Source organism: Nomascus leucogenys, chromosome 1a (genome assembly GCF_006542625.1).
Source record: "Nomascus leucogenys isolate Asia chromosome 1a, Asia_NLE_v1, whole genome shotgun sequence".
Taxonomy (NCBI): domain Eukaryota; kingdom Metazoa; phylum Chordata; class Mammalia; order Primates; family Hylobatidae; genus Nomascus; species Nomascus leucogenys.
The window spans coordinates 75,590,078-75,605,289 of NC_044381.1; positions in this window are offsets into that span (position 1 = coordinate 75,590,078).

Genomic DNA, 15,212 nt, shown 5'->3' on the forward strand with positions numbered 1-15,212 from the left:
TCTCACCAAACTTGAGAAGTACTGGGGCCCAGAGGTGGGCCTTGGTGAGATTGGCAATTCTTCATAGAAGGTTTAGTAAGGATTTTGTGACTAAACATACCAGCTGAATTCCGTGTGGTGTACTCTAAGGTAACATGAGCAATGCATTAATTTATTGCTGGTTAGAAGTTCTGGTCAGTGAGGTGGGAAAGGCCAGCTAGTGTTTTGATATGCCAACAGCCACGTACATCCCTCACACTGGGACAGGCCAGTAGGAGAAGAACAAATTAAATTCATTCTCTTTTCCAGCCTGCACTGAGATTCAACCTAGTTGCTTCGGTCTGTTGACCACAGTCTGTGTGCCCCAGTGCCTTGGTGGGGAGAAGGCACATTGCTGGAATCACTTGAGGGATGGAAATGGCGAGGGGTTTTGGAATAAAGGATATTTGCAGTAGAATGAAAATGATTGTTGACTTGCTTTGCTAGTTTTTCTCAATACTTCAATAAGAATATGGGTGGTTTTTTTTGTTTTTGTTTTTTAAAACAAACAAAAAAACCAACAAAAAACACTGAATCTCTCTCTCTCTCTTTCTCTACACACACACACACACACACACACACAGACACACACACACACACACCCCTTATTGGTTCTGTTTCTCTGGAGAGCCCTGACTAACTCGAGGAATGTGGGTGATGCACGTGGTATCTACTAAGGTTGATGCTATAGTTTGGATGTCTGTCCCCTCCAAATCTCATGTTGAAACATGATCCCAAAGTTCAAGGTGGGGCTTGGTGGGAGGTGTTAGGGTCATGGGGGTGGATCAAGAATATGGGTGTTTTTAACTGATTTTAAAAGGTTGGAGGAAGAGGAGCCTCACTAGGCATGCTGTTTACAGCGTTAATTTCCTGGGTACCATTGTTCTTCCTCAGAAAACCCAGATGATACAAACAAAATGACAAATTTTTTTTTCCACTGTTGCTGAGAAGGAATTTGATTTGTAACAAGAACTATACCTCACTTATAGGTGACATTTTTATTTTTGTTTTTCCTGTTATACAAGTAATTTTATAGAAACCTGAAAAATTTTGGAAAGTATAAAGAAAAAAATACAAAAATGCTCCTCTCACCATTCAGTGATGTACCAATATAATGGAAACTCATTATTTTCTTGAGTCTTTTTTTCCCTACAAATGTAAATATATTTAAGCGTTGAAATTATAAATATTTGTGTTCTTTTTCACTTGACATAGCATAAACATTTTACTATGGTTTATACATTTATACATTTACAGAATATAATCTGCTATAATATACCCATTCTTTCCATTGTTGTTGGACTTCGATATTTTATCTATTTCCTACGTGACATGCAGAAAAATTTTAATTTTACTTGATTGAAATCTTACATAATATCTTGGTTTAAAAAATCACTATTTGGCCAGGCGCGGTGGCTCACATCTGTAATCCCAGCACTTTGGGAGGCCAAGGGGGGCAGATCACTTGAGGTCAAGAGTTCAAGACTAGCCTGGCCAACATGGTGAAACCCCATCTTCACTAAAAATACAAAAATTAGCTGTGCATGGTGGTTCACGCCTGTAATCCCAACTACTCAGGAGGCTGAGGCAGGAGAATCACTTGAACCCGGGAGGTGGAGGTTGCAGTGAGCCGAGATGGTGATATTACACTCCAGCCTGGGGGACAAGAATGAAATTCCGTCTCAAAAAATAAATCACAATTTGACATGCATAGTAAAATAATCAGCTATAAGGAGGAGCTGAAATTTAACAAAAGTTATTTCATGACCCTTTGTCTTGTATTCAGAAGCTCTTCACTGAAGTAGAGTTGTGCTGTGTGTCTTGAATAAAGCAACAAACAGTTGTGTGCAAGTAACTTTTTTTTTTCTGGTCATGGACTGTTTGAGGTATTAGACAAAACAATGGTGGACAATGGACATCAAGAGAAAAGCCCACTCTTGCACTCCAAATCATGATACATTCTCCCTCAAATTCAGGAAAAGCCATCTGGTGGTATTTATTCTTATAGTGGCATTTGATTCTTTAATAAATGAGCTTTTTCCATCAAAATATTTCAATAAGAAATGTTACCTGAAGTGCTGATGACACTGAGAGACTTGTATTTATTTATTTTTAGATTTCTATTATGAAAAAATTCAATTGATACAAAGTAAACGGAATAGTATAATGACACTTATGTACCCTTCATCCAACTTCAACTATTATCAATAGCCTGCCATTCTCACTTCATCCATACTTTTACCCACTACCCACACCTTCTACTTGATACACCTATGTAACTCTTATCCCAATCATGATATAAAACATTTCCATCTCTCCCGAAAATTCCTTCATGTCCCTTCCCATGTAATTCTTCTGCCCATCCCCCTGTCCCAAGAGGCAACCACCATTCCCATATATCTTACCTGAGATTTGTCTTGCCTATGTCTTAATGTCATGTAAATGGAATGCTATAGTATATAATCTTTTGTGTCCAGCTTTTTTCACTAGCATTATGTCTGTGAGATTCATCCGTGTGGTTGTGTGTATTGGTAGATTGTTCATTTTTATTGCCAAGTAGTAGGCTATTATAAAAATAGATCATATTGTGTTTACTCACTCAACTAACTGGTATTGGCATTATTCCCAGTTTGGGGCCATGAGCATTCTTGTATAAGCCTCTGTATGAAGACATGTTTTCAAATTCTCCTCCTAAATATGTAGGAGGAGAGTTTCTGGGTCAAAGGGTAGATATATTTTAAGTTTATAAGAAACTGCCAATGTTTTTTCCATTTCTGCCAACCACACGTGAGAGTTCTGGTTGTTCTTCATCGTAGCTAACATTTGCTGTTGTCAGTCTTTTTAATTTTAGCTATTCTACTGGGTGTGTAGTGGGTATCTTGTTGTAGTCTTGTTTTGCACTTCTGTGATGACTAACAATGTCAAACATTTTTTAATGTGGTTATTGTCCACTTAACATTTTTTGTGAGGTGTCTGCTCAAGAGACACTTATTTTTCAGGATCTGCTGAAGTAACCTTATGTCTCAGGCACTGTTTCTTTGGCTATGCCGGTGCACAGGGTAAGAAGTGCATTTCTCATTGTAGGGTGCATAGGAAAGTTCTGCAGGTCACAGATTGCCTCTGTGCTTTATTATAGATTTCTCCTCTATTTGTGGCCCTTCTTTCAACTCTCTGGTATGGTTCATTTCCTACTACTTGCTTTCTGGACTTCTCCCTTGGCTGGGATTGTGATTCCTTTTGCCTTTGCTCTGTCTGCTTAGGGCAAGGTTTACTGGGAAGAAGCCATTACCAAGCTCCTTTTGCTTTGTGGTTTTAACTCATAATGTGTCAGCATCTCCAAAGCTCCACTGAGAACTTAGGATCCCTTTCTAACCCAGAGTCATGAGAACTAAAAATATCTCAAATAACTCTATTTTGAAACATTGGAATTGAGTCAAGAAGTAAAATATTTTGGGACTGCCAAGTGACACCAACATTATTCATAGGAACTTAAGAGCGTTTGGAGAAAGGCTGTGATTTATATCTAAATCACTGTGCTTATGTGATAAGCTAAATGAGGTTCCTCAAACTCTATGGTAAAAGACAAGAATGTTTTAAAATTTCCAATAAATTATGGACCAATAGTTTTAGAAATAAAAATGTTGCAGCAATGTTGACTTGCTAGAAAGGTTTCTATACATACACTTTCTCTTCCTCCACAGAGACAGCTAATAGTTTGTAGATTGGCACCAGCCTGTGGGTCACCCTTTGAGCAACCTTGATTCAGAGCACTGAATCTGGAGCCAGACTGTCTGTGTTTGAATCCTGGCTCCATCATTGTTGGCTGGGTGGTCCTTTTTTTTTTCCCTCATCATTCAATTTGAAAGCTGGGTGGTGTTAAGGGAGCTTTTTGCTTCGGTATTCTCATTTGTAAAATGGAGATAATGATGATAATAACAATGCCTGCTGCACAGAATTGTGGTGAAGATTAAATGAGTTCATATATGGAAAGCGCTTACAAGAGTGCCTGGCATATAGTAAGTGCATGCTAAGCTTAGCTGCTATTATCATTGCCATATCCTAAATCCCAGGACACTTGCAGTTATAGCTATCAGAAATCCAGTTCAAGTTACTTAAACAAAAGGAATTTATTGGACAGTTGTAACCAGGTGCTCATATGATGCTACCTAAATCTGAGACTCCTTTTTTCTTCTATGTTGGGTCTATTCTCACACGGTCTTTCCCTCTAGGTGTTGAGGTGGCTGGCAGTGCTCCAGCTTACATCTTACCAGTTCACAACCCAGTGGAATGAGAGTCTCATCTCTTACCTTTCCAAATTTGTGGTTGTTACTTTCATTGGCTTGGCTGGTTCTTGTCATGAGCCCACCAAAACCGTAACAACTAAAAATTCAGAAGAGGTACTCCTCTGAAGAAAAGTGCAGTGCTGTTACCAGAACAAGAGAGAATGCTTGTTTCTTTCAAATGACTGGGGAAACAGGTTAGAATCTACTGGCTTTTTGGAATAAATAATGGTTTTGATCAATGATGGAGCTCTTAGGAAAAGATGTCCCAGAAGAAGAGAATACCATTTCTTTCCTGGGAGAAACTTCTGGCCTATGTGGTAGAAGGATGTGGGGGACAACCTAATGAAAACCATGATTTGGGCCTTTTAAAATGTGGTCTTCTTATCAGCAGGATATGGTGCTTTGGAAACTGTCTTAATCTGTCTTGGGTATAGCAGAATTCCCAAGACTGGGGTAACTTAGAAAGAACAGAAATTTATATTCTCACTATTCTGGAAGCTGGAACATCCAAGATCAAGTTGCCAGCATCTGGTGAGGGCTTTCTTGCTGTGTCCTCTGGAGAGGAGGAATGCCATATCCTCACATGGCAGAAGGAGAAGGGAGAGAGAGAGAGAGCGAGCGAGCACAATAGAGACCTCTCTCCCTTCATCAAGCCCTTTATAACAGCATTAATCTAAACATGTCCCATTGGGCTTCGCCTCCCAACACTGTTGCCTCGTAGATTAAGTTTCCAGTTTCTGACACGTGAATTTCTGAGGGACACATTCAAGCTTAGCAGATATATTTTTAAAAAATGACTTAATAAAATTAGCCAACATGAACCAGAAGAGCGTAACCTCTTACCAGTAAGAAACTTAAGTAGATTAAATGTGGAAAATCTGAGTCCAGTGGCCATAGATGGGACACCTGCAATGTGAGGGAAAAAAAGGCATGGATGTTTTGATCAAATCAGATGAGAAGGTGAGTGGGTGCCCCTTCCATTGCATCATTTGTTGGGACATTCTGTGCTGAGAACTCTATAGGTTCTTTCAATGATGTGATGGAGGAAATGGTCGGGGTTATGAATGTTCGTCTCATTTGTGCCCTTAATGCTTGCCAGGTTGTGAGAGGTTGGGAAGAAATTAGTTGATGTAGGATATGGAAACTTAGTTTATTTCTCTGCAGGCGGATGGCTAGGTCATGGAAACTTGTTGGAAAGATTGGACCTTTTGAGCTGCTTTCTCAGATCAAAGGCTTTTTGGAGTCTAAGGGGCTCTCAGAAGCCCAATTTACTGGATCCCAGAGACTCACTGGGCTGTACTTCCTTACTGAGGAGTGAAGACATCTGAACACATTCATTTTGAAACTGCAGAGAAAACAAACCCCAAGCCTAAGTGATATGGTTAAAGGAGTGTAGGTATTCACATTCACACCACAGGTAACTGGATACTTCACTCATTTTTAGTGGCTGAGCTGCTCTGAACTCCCCAGAATCACAAGATTTGAAGAATTGTGGGTATTTAATAGAGGCAAAGCCGCTTTTGCAGATCAATTTTGCAAATTTTGATCCATGTGAATCCTACTTTAAATTTTTGTAGCTGTCTATTGGAGTTCTATTATAACCTCAGAATGATCAAGGATTCATTTTTAAGATACCTTACTTTAAAGAAGAAGTGCTTAATTGAATTCCAATTCTGTTCATTAAGATGAAAAGTATCTTCAGAGTTTTGGAGATGAGTGTGTGAATTTCAAATAATCTAGAAACACGGCCAAACTTTAGGAAATGTTTGCATCAATCTGGCTTTGTGGTGCAAACTGGCAGTTATGAATTTGAATATTCACTGCTACAATAGCATTAGAAACATGATATTGAGCCAGGCATTTGGCTCATGCCTGTAATCCCAGCACTTTGGTAGGCTGAGGCGGGCGGATTGTGTGAGCCCAGGAGTTTGAGACCAGTGTGGGCAACATGGTAAACCCCTATCTCTACAAAAAATACAAAAAAAAAAAATTAGCTGGGGATGGTGGCATGCACCTGTCGTCCCAGCTACTTGGGAGGCTGAGGTGGGAGAATCATCTGAGCCTGGGAGTTCGAGGCTGTGATGAGCTGTGATAGCACCAGTGCACTCCAGCCCGAGAGAAAGAGTGAGACCCTGTCTCAAGCAAAACAAAACAAAACAAAACAAAAAACTGAAAACAAAAACAAAAACCAAAATAACCCTGGTATTGAAATTGAGCTAGGCTCACACTGAAAATATTGAGTGATTTTTAAGCATGATTTCAGAACCCGTGCAAATCAAAGTGTGATCCAGAGAATTGGTATCATAGGCATAATTCAGCTTGTCAGAAATGTAGAATCTCAGGCCACCCTCTCTTCCTCCAGACCTACAGATTCAGAATTTGCATTTTAACAAGAGTTCCAAGTAATTCCAGTGCACATGAAAGTTGAGAAATGGTAGTGTATGCTTTTTTTCCCTGTCACCGTCAGACACTAGAGATGATGATGAAAACTAGATTTTTCTGTCCTACCTGAGACTTTCATTCTGAGTTCTTCATAATCTCCAGGGGATTCCGCTGAATGGTCTGATTTTACTATTCAACAGAATCTCTAGTTAGTCTCTTAAATGGGGATTCTTATTCTTCTATTAAAACCATTAATGATTAGTCCAATATCCCTGTGTGCTTTTTTTGTCTAGGTAATATTGATAGAGCTGATTTTATCTTACCGCCAAGATTACATGGTTTCAAATAGTTAACAAGTAATATTTTACTAGTGTTATCAACAGAAACTCATGTGACTCCCCTCTTTCCTACACACACACACACACACACACACACACACACACATTCATGGATTTCTGACACAATAGTCACCAATAGAAAAAAATTGGGCTGTTTTGGCCACCATGAAACTTCTTTGATCATAGCTATTTAGATACATGTATTATCTTTGCTCCTAGATTCTATAGGAGATAAACACATTTTATTAAGTTACCAATTACTATAGATAACCTGAGAAACAAATTATTAAAGATCTTGTAGAGCACAAGTTCTAGAGACTCAAAGCTGGAAAGGAAGAAATTGCATTTCATGTGTGTGTGTCGGGAACAACTTTGCTGAGATTTGAGATTTGTGTGGAAAAACAGGGAACCGAGCTGGCTACTGGGAAGGACATTTCAGACAGAGGAACCATGAGTAGAAACTCAGAAGAGGATAAGCACGGTGACTGTTCCTGGAATAAGAAGCACTCTAGTTTGGCGTCTGCACTTATTTACTTAGTTTATATAAACTAAGTACCTATGAGGTTTAAGGCTTAGAAAGTAAGTTAGGCTATAGTTTGGAGAGTAAGACGAGGAGAGGAGTCTGGACTTCATTATTTGGGCAATTAGAAACTAGAAGTTTTAGGGAGCAACATGACCATATCTCTGTCTTTGGAGGATTTATCTGGCAAAAGGACTTTGGAGGGATGGGAGGTGGGGATAAATGGAAGAAGAAAGACATGGGGAGATTATAGAGGCAGTGGCAATGGGACTGGAAAAGAGGGAACAGATGGGAGGTCCACCAAGGATTTGAACTATTATGGTGGTAGTAGGAATAAAAAGAAGAGGGAGACAGTGCAAATTGTAACAGAGATTCAATCTATAGAACTTGATGATCTCTTGGGTCTTTAGGGCTAAGGATTTTGAGGTGATACCTCTCACCTTCCCATTCATCCAAATTATCTCTGGATGAATGAGAAAATAGTGATACCATTAAAAGAAACTGTAAAATTTTGGCTGGGTACAGTGACTCACACCTGTAGTCTCAGCACTTTGGGAGACAGAGGTGGGAGGATCACTTGAGCCCAGGTGTTTGAGACCAGCCTGGGCAACATAGCAAGACGCCGTCTCTACTACAACTTAAAAAATTAGGTGGGGTGGTGCATGCCTGTGGTCCCAGCTACTCAGGAGGTTGTGGTGGGAGGATCGCTTGAGCCTGGGAGTTCAAGGCTGCAGTGAATTATGACTGCACTACTGTACTCCAGCCTGGGTGACAGAGTGAGACCCTGTCTCTTAAAAAAAAAGTCAAATCAGGGAAAGACTTTTATAGTTTGGGGTAATATCCTTACTTAGAAAATGATGGGTGGAAATGTTTAGTTGCCAGATAAAAATGTGAGTCTGGAGTCAAGAAGTTATGTACCCAAAATACAATAACCGAAGCCACAGCAGGGGAGGAACTCATCTAAGGAGGAAGTGTTAGGAAATAGAAATGGAACAATGATGAAAGTTAGGGGCCATCTACATTTAGGGGTAAATGGAGGAGAAAGAATCTTCAAGGTAATCAGAGAGAGACCAGAAAGGTGGGAAGAGAATTGGGCACTACTATTTTCTGTCTTTTTTTTTTTTTTTTTTGAGACAGAGTCTTGCTGTTTCACCCGGGCTGGAGTGAAGTGGTGTGGTCTTGGCTCACCGCAACCTCCCCCACCTCGGGTTCAAGCGATTCTCCTACCTCAGGCTCCTGAGTAGCTGGGACTACAGGTATGCGCCACCACACCCAACTAATTTTGTATTTTTACTAGAGACGGGGTTTCGCTATGTTGGCCAGGCTGCTCTCGAACTCCTGACCTCAGTTGATCCACCCACCTCGACCTCTCAAAGTGCTGGGATTACAGGTGTGAGACACCACACCCGGCCGGCACTACTATTTTCAAAAGTCAGACAGAACCTTTCCAGATGAAGCAGGTAAGCAATGGTGTTAAACGGTATAGCAAAACTGAGAAGAAGCATGAGGAAAGGCTGTCAGAGAGAAAAGGCAGGTAAGTGGCTCCCAATGACCATGAAGGGAAACAGTTTCAGGAGAGCAGTAGGAACTGATGCCGGGACACAAAGCTTCACGCAGTAACTGAGTACAGTTATGTGCCGCTTAAGGACGTTTTGGTCAATGACTGCATGTATGACAGTGGTCCCTTAAATTATGATGGAGCTGAAAAATTCCTGTCCTCTAGTAATGAAGCCAACATAATGTCACAGCACCATGCATTTCTCATGTGTATGTAGTGATGCTATGTAAACAAACCTACTAGCTGCCAGTCATAAAAATTAAAGCACATACAATTGTGTACACTACATAATATTGATAATGAATGTGTTTCTGGCTTATGTATTTACTGTAGCACAGTTGTTGTCATTATTTGAGAGTGTACTCCTTCTACTTATGCGGAAAAAAAGGGTTTTTGTAGGACGGCCTCAGGCAGGTTCTTTAGGTGGTATTTCAGAAGAAGGCATTGTTATCATAGGAGATGACAGCTCTGCATGTCATTGCCCCTGAAGACCTTCCAGTGGGACAAGATGTGGAGGTGGAAGACAGTGATATTGATGATCTTGCCCCTGTGTAGGCCCAGGCTAATGTGTATGTGTTTGTCTTAATTTTTAACAAAAAAGTTTAAAAAGTTTAAAAAGTAAAAGAAAATAAAAAAATTAAAAAATAGAAAAAAGCTTATAGGATAAGGACATAAAGAAAAACATTTGTTTGTACAGCTGTACAGTGTGTTTGTGTTTTAAGCTAAGTGTTATTACAAAACAGAAAGTTAAAAAAGTAAAAAGTGTATAAAGTAAAAATGTTATAGTAAGCAAAGGTTAACTTATTATTGAAGAAAGAAAGTATTTGTTTATAAATTGAGTGTAGCCTAAGTGTGCAGTGTTTATAAAGTCTACAGTGGTGTACAGTCATGTTCTAGGCCCTCATGTTCACTCACCACTCACTCACTGACTCACCCAGAGCAACTTCCCCTCCTGCAGTTCCATTCCTGGTACGTGCCCTAGACAGATGTACCATTAAAAAAACTTTTCTATTGTATTTTAAATGTACCTTTTCTATATTTAGATACATAATTACTTATCATTGCGTTACAATTGCCTACAGTATTCAGTACAGTAACATGCTGTACCGGTTTGTAGCCTGGGATCAATAGACTCTACCATATAAACTTGGTGTGTAGTAGGCCATACCATTTAAGCTTGTGTGGGTACATGCTATGATTTTTGCATAATGACAAATTTGCCTAGCAATGCATTTCTCAGAATGTATCCCCATCATTCAGCCATGCAAGACTGCACTTCAGTTGTGAAGGCTAGAAGCAAAGACTGCTCTTTCAAGAAACTGGTGGTGAAAGAAAGCAGAAAGAACAGACAGAAGAAGGAAACTGAAGGAAAGAAGAAATAAAGACCACTAAACTGATCTAAGTTATTATTATTAATTTTAATCAGATGACTACAGTTTATTTTAAGACTGAGACAATGGACCCAAATGTGGGAGAAAAACTGATGTAATGATTTTTTGGGGTAATTCATGAGACATACGTCCCTGGAGGCCAGGAGGAATGGGAGAGGATGTAATCAAACACAAGGCTGAGCTGCTTTTCCTTCAGAGATGGACTAGTTTCAGCATCTGCCACTCCCTGCCCTCCAGATGTCCAAGCTAGTAAAAGAGGTAAGAAGTGCATCAGATAAAAGTGATGCAGAGGGTTCCACTACATACCACAGTCCCTCTATGCTGTGTTCCTGAGATTCTTTTTCTCTGTTTACATCCAAAGCCATGAGAAGCATAAAAAACAGTGTCATTCTCTTCTGAGTTGCATATGCTTTAACAAAAAAAAAAAAAAAAAAAAAAAAAAAAGAAAGGAAAGCTTCATCCAAGGCAGAAGTTCTGCTTAGATTCTAGTGGGCTCCTCCATTTCTCTCCAGTGTTTTGTCAGCTTGTGTTATAATAGAAACCTGAGCTTGCAGTGGGAAGAGTGGGTTGAATTGAGGGTAGTAGCGACCTTGAAAGTGGTCATGAGCATTTAATGAGAAGATACATAGAGTATGTGAGACATGCACTTATGCTAGTGGGTCCTCAATAACTGCTTTTTGAGAGGAGATTCAGTAAATTTCAAGATGGCAGAGTCTGTGTCTTATCCCCTGGGTTTGTGTCCTGGGGTGAGGGGGCTGACATCTTCCTTAATATATCTGTCTTGAAGACTTACCCCTATTGCGTTAGTCTCTTACTAGATTGCTTTCACCTTCAACAACTGTTGCCTTCTGTTTCCCTTCCCTGAATAGGTGTTATTCTCTCTCTGTGCTTTCATTGTTCACAGGCTACACATTCTGCAACTGTCACCAATTACATGCTGAGATGTCCGTGGTGAACCTGTTGACCTTTCAAGGGGTGTTTTAATTTTAGGAGAGGATGGTGGGAAGAAGGCAGCGCTCAACACCGTGGATCAACAGTATAGTTCCAAACACAGGCCAAACCTGCAAATGTGATCCACGGATGTGCATCCTTGGCATCCCCTGGTAGCTTGCAAGAAATGCAGATTCTCAGGTCCTACCCAGAACCCTTTGAATTGGAATCTGTATTCTAGCAAGATCCCTAGGTGATTTATATGCACATTAAAGTTTGAAAAGCACTGTTGTAGGGAAATAACTATTTCATAAGGTGGTTTTAAGGATTTAATGGGAATACATGTACAGAACACCTAATGCATGTAGATGTGTAATAGAGTGCTTAATAAATACTCTTGGCAAATCTCAAGAGAGAAGAAAGAGCCCTCTGTCTCCAGGGCCAATGATGTATAAAGCAGATAAAGAGAAAGGACAAACAACGCAGCACTCTTTAGAGTACTGAAGAAGGAGGTGTGTGTATGTGTTTTGTTTTGTTTTGCCAGAGGAAAGGAAAATAATAAAGGCAGAGGAAGGAATGAAAAAACTGGCAAGTAAGAGCGAGAAAATATGGAATGGAAAAACAGAGTACTTAGGAATGAAATACCTTGAGGTGGTGAAAGAAGAAATAAACAAGGGGTAAAGAGCTCTTAAAATGTACAGTGCTGAAAATTTGGATGAGGGGAAAACTATATTTCTCCAGATTGGCAGGGAGGTGTGAGTGTGTGGTGTGTAAAGAGAGACAGCCAAACTCAAGTGATTTAGCATAAGGCTGGCTTAAAAAGTTTAATAGTCCTCGTGTAACATGGTAAGCTTGTATTTTGAATTTTCACTCAAGGACATCTTTGTTCAGAAGAGCAGCGTGGTTTGGTTTTGTGCCCGGGTGACTGGAAGGAGTGGGAGGCAGGTGGCCAAAATGGGGACTGTGGGGTTGTGTCGAGGTGTCAGTAAACAGGCAGGAGAAGTGCTGGCCCTCAACAACAGATTCTTTTTGGGGGTCCGGATGACTGGGTGAGTTTACTGTTAATCACATCCACACAAATGGGTGGGAACAAAATCACAGCCCCCATTCTGCATCATGTGGATGGGATGGTTGCCAGCATGTGGGCTGTGTTAGGGACACGGTGGCTTTTTCTAGGAAGTGAGGGAAGGTCTCAGCATTAGGGGAGGGTGGAAGGAGACATTCTAGCTCCCTTCTATCCCACCTCAGCCAATGCCAATGAAGCATTTCAAAGCAGGATGGGGAAGAGGGGGAGTCTGGCAATACAGGGATGAGAGAGAGAGACAGAGAGACAGAGAGACATAGAGTGAGAGTGAGAGCTCAGTAAGCTTACTTAACTTTCGTGAATCTCTACTTTTCATCTGCAAAATGGGCCCTGCCTCTCTAAGATGTCATGAGGTAAATTAGTATCAGTTCTTTAGAAAACGTTCTAAGACAAATCTTAGCCTTAGACAAAGATGGGAACTTAGAAATCTTGTAGAAGCAAATCCCTTCCTTTCACAGGCAAGGAACTGAGACTGGGGCAGCCAAGAGTCTTGCAGATCTTGCTTAGGGACACAGAGTTCTTAATGACAGATCTCCAAGTGGAACCCAATTCCCAACCTAAAGCTTAAAACATTGGGAAGCCCATTTTACTATTTTCTGTGTTAAATTCAGGAGATGAAGGGACTTGCACTTTAATTTCTGGATCGTTGACTTTGTTAACCTTCACTGCTAGGGCAAAGATCTATGCTTAATGATAAGTGTTTTAACAGTTGATGATTCTGAGTCTGACTTTTTATTTTGCTGAAAGAAATAGCCTTTACGTTCTACCCAAATTTTAACTTTTGGCATGGCTCATTTTTATTACCTTTGTAATTCCGGTGAATTCAGCATGCTTCACTGTTGTGGAATTTGTTGGTGTCTTGGAAAGATCACAGATAGGCTTTGACATTACACAAACCTGGCTCAAATCCTGCCTCTGCCACTTATTTGCACTTTAACAACTCTGGACAAGTTCCTTAATTGTTCGGAGCCAGTTTTCTTTATAATAGGTTCTACCTATTATGTTATGGAGTTATATTAATTTTGAAGTTGTTTGATAGTATTAGAAATAATGTTTAAAAGTGCTTAGAATTAGAAAAGTGTCTGGAATATAATCAGAGTTCAATAAATGATAGCTATCCACATCCACAAATACTCATTAAGCACCCAACTGAACAAAGTACGATGGTTGATTGGGAGCTCAGTCTCACACAAATAAAATATTTGCCACATGTCTTCACTGATCTGCCACAGTGTCTACATTGGAGGTAGCAAAAGTGGTAATTTAATAGTCTATTATCTGACCCCATCCCAAAACTAAAGTTGAACCCCTGACTGCAGATAATTGTTGAAATACTCAAATAATATTTCCCGCAATGCCTTAGCCACCCTTCTTTCCCACATTCTTTTTTTTAAAGCCTTTGTGAGGTTTATTTAAATGTCTGAGATGAGAATGAAGCATATATTTCTATGTTTATTCAGTACATTTCCCACATATACGGTAGGTGCTGAATTCACACACGTGACCCTAGAATCTTTTTTGGGTTCATCAATTTGTGTAATATCAAAAGTGGCAATTCAACAGAATTTTAACCTATCAATGGACCAAACACATATATGACACTTTTAGTCGAATAACAACCATTGTCTCTCAGTTCATCACTTCTCCTATATTTTGCTTTGTGATGCTGGGTATGAGGCTCTGAAATTTACATTTCTCCTTTACCAGCTGGCTCTGCATTAGACTCTGTGATACAGATACTGGAGGAAGACTGTAAGGCATGAGGAAAAAGGAGGGGCTTGTTCCTGTTGCATTTTTTATTCTTGCCAGTGTTGCCACAAAAATGGTCCTTTAATCCATGCACCTACAAGTGGTACCAGTAGCATTTAGTTACCATTTTCAGATTTTTCCCACACTCTGAGATACATTAGCACACATGGCAGGCACCTGTACTCAGAGGTCTGATCTAAGCTCCTCAGGGTCCCTCTTCCAATCTCTTAGGGTATCAGCATAAGCTGGGCAACATTACCTTCTCAGTGGCACCTTTCCCCACTAATATATGTACTACTAATACATAGGTTTAGTTTTACATAGTACATACTATGTACTATCACCCATATAAATTGTAGAATACACTAATATAAGCAGGGCCTGTCTTGGGGTTGGGGGGCTAGGGGAGGGTTAGCATTAGGAGAAATACCTAATGTAGATGACAGGTTGATGGGTGCAGCAAACCACCACGCCACATGTATACCTATGTAACAAACCTGCACGTTATGCACATGTATCCCAGAACTTAAAGTATAATAATAATAATAATAATAATTTCAAAAAAAGACATTGGCAGACTATAAAGGCACAAGAGGAACACTGGAGCACCACAAGCCTGAAGGTCTGAATGTTTCTCCCCACCATTCCCCCTCCCTGCCAAAATTCATGTTGAAATCCTAACCCCTGAGGTGAGAGTATTTGGAGATGAAGGCTTTGCAAGGTGATTAGGTACTGAGGGCAAAGCCTTCATGAACGATGTTAGTGCCCTTATAAAAGAGACCTCAGAGAGATTCCTTGAGCCTTCTGCCATGTGAGGAGACAGGCATCTGTGAAGACGTGGTCCCTCACCAGACACTGAATCTGCCAGTGCCTTGTCAGCCTTCATAGCTGTGAGAAATAAGTATCTGTTGTTTATAAGCCATCCACTCTATGCTATTTTGTTATAGTAGCCCAAATAA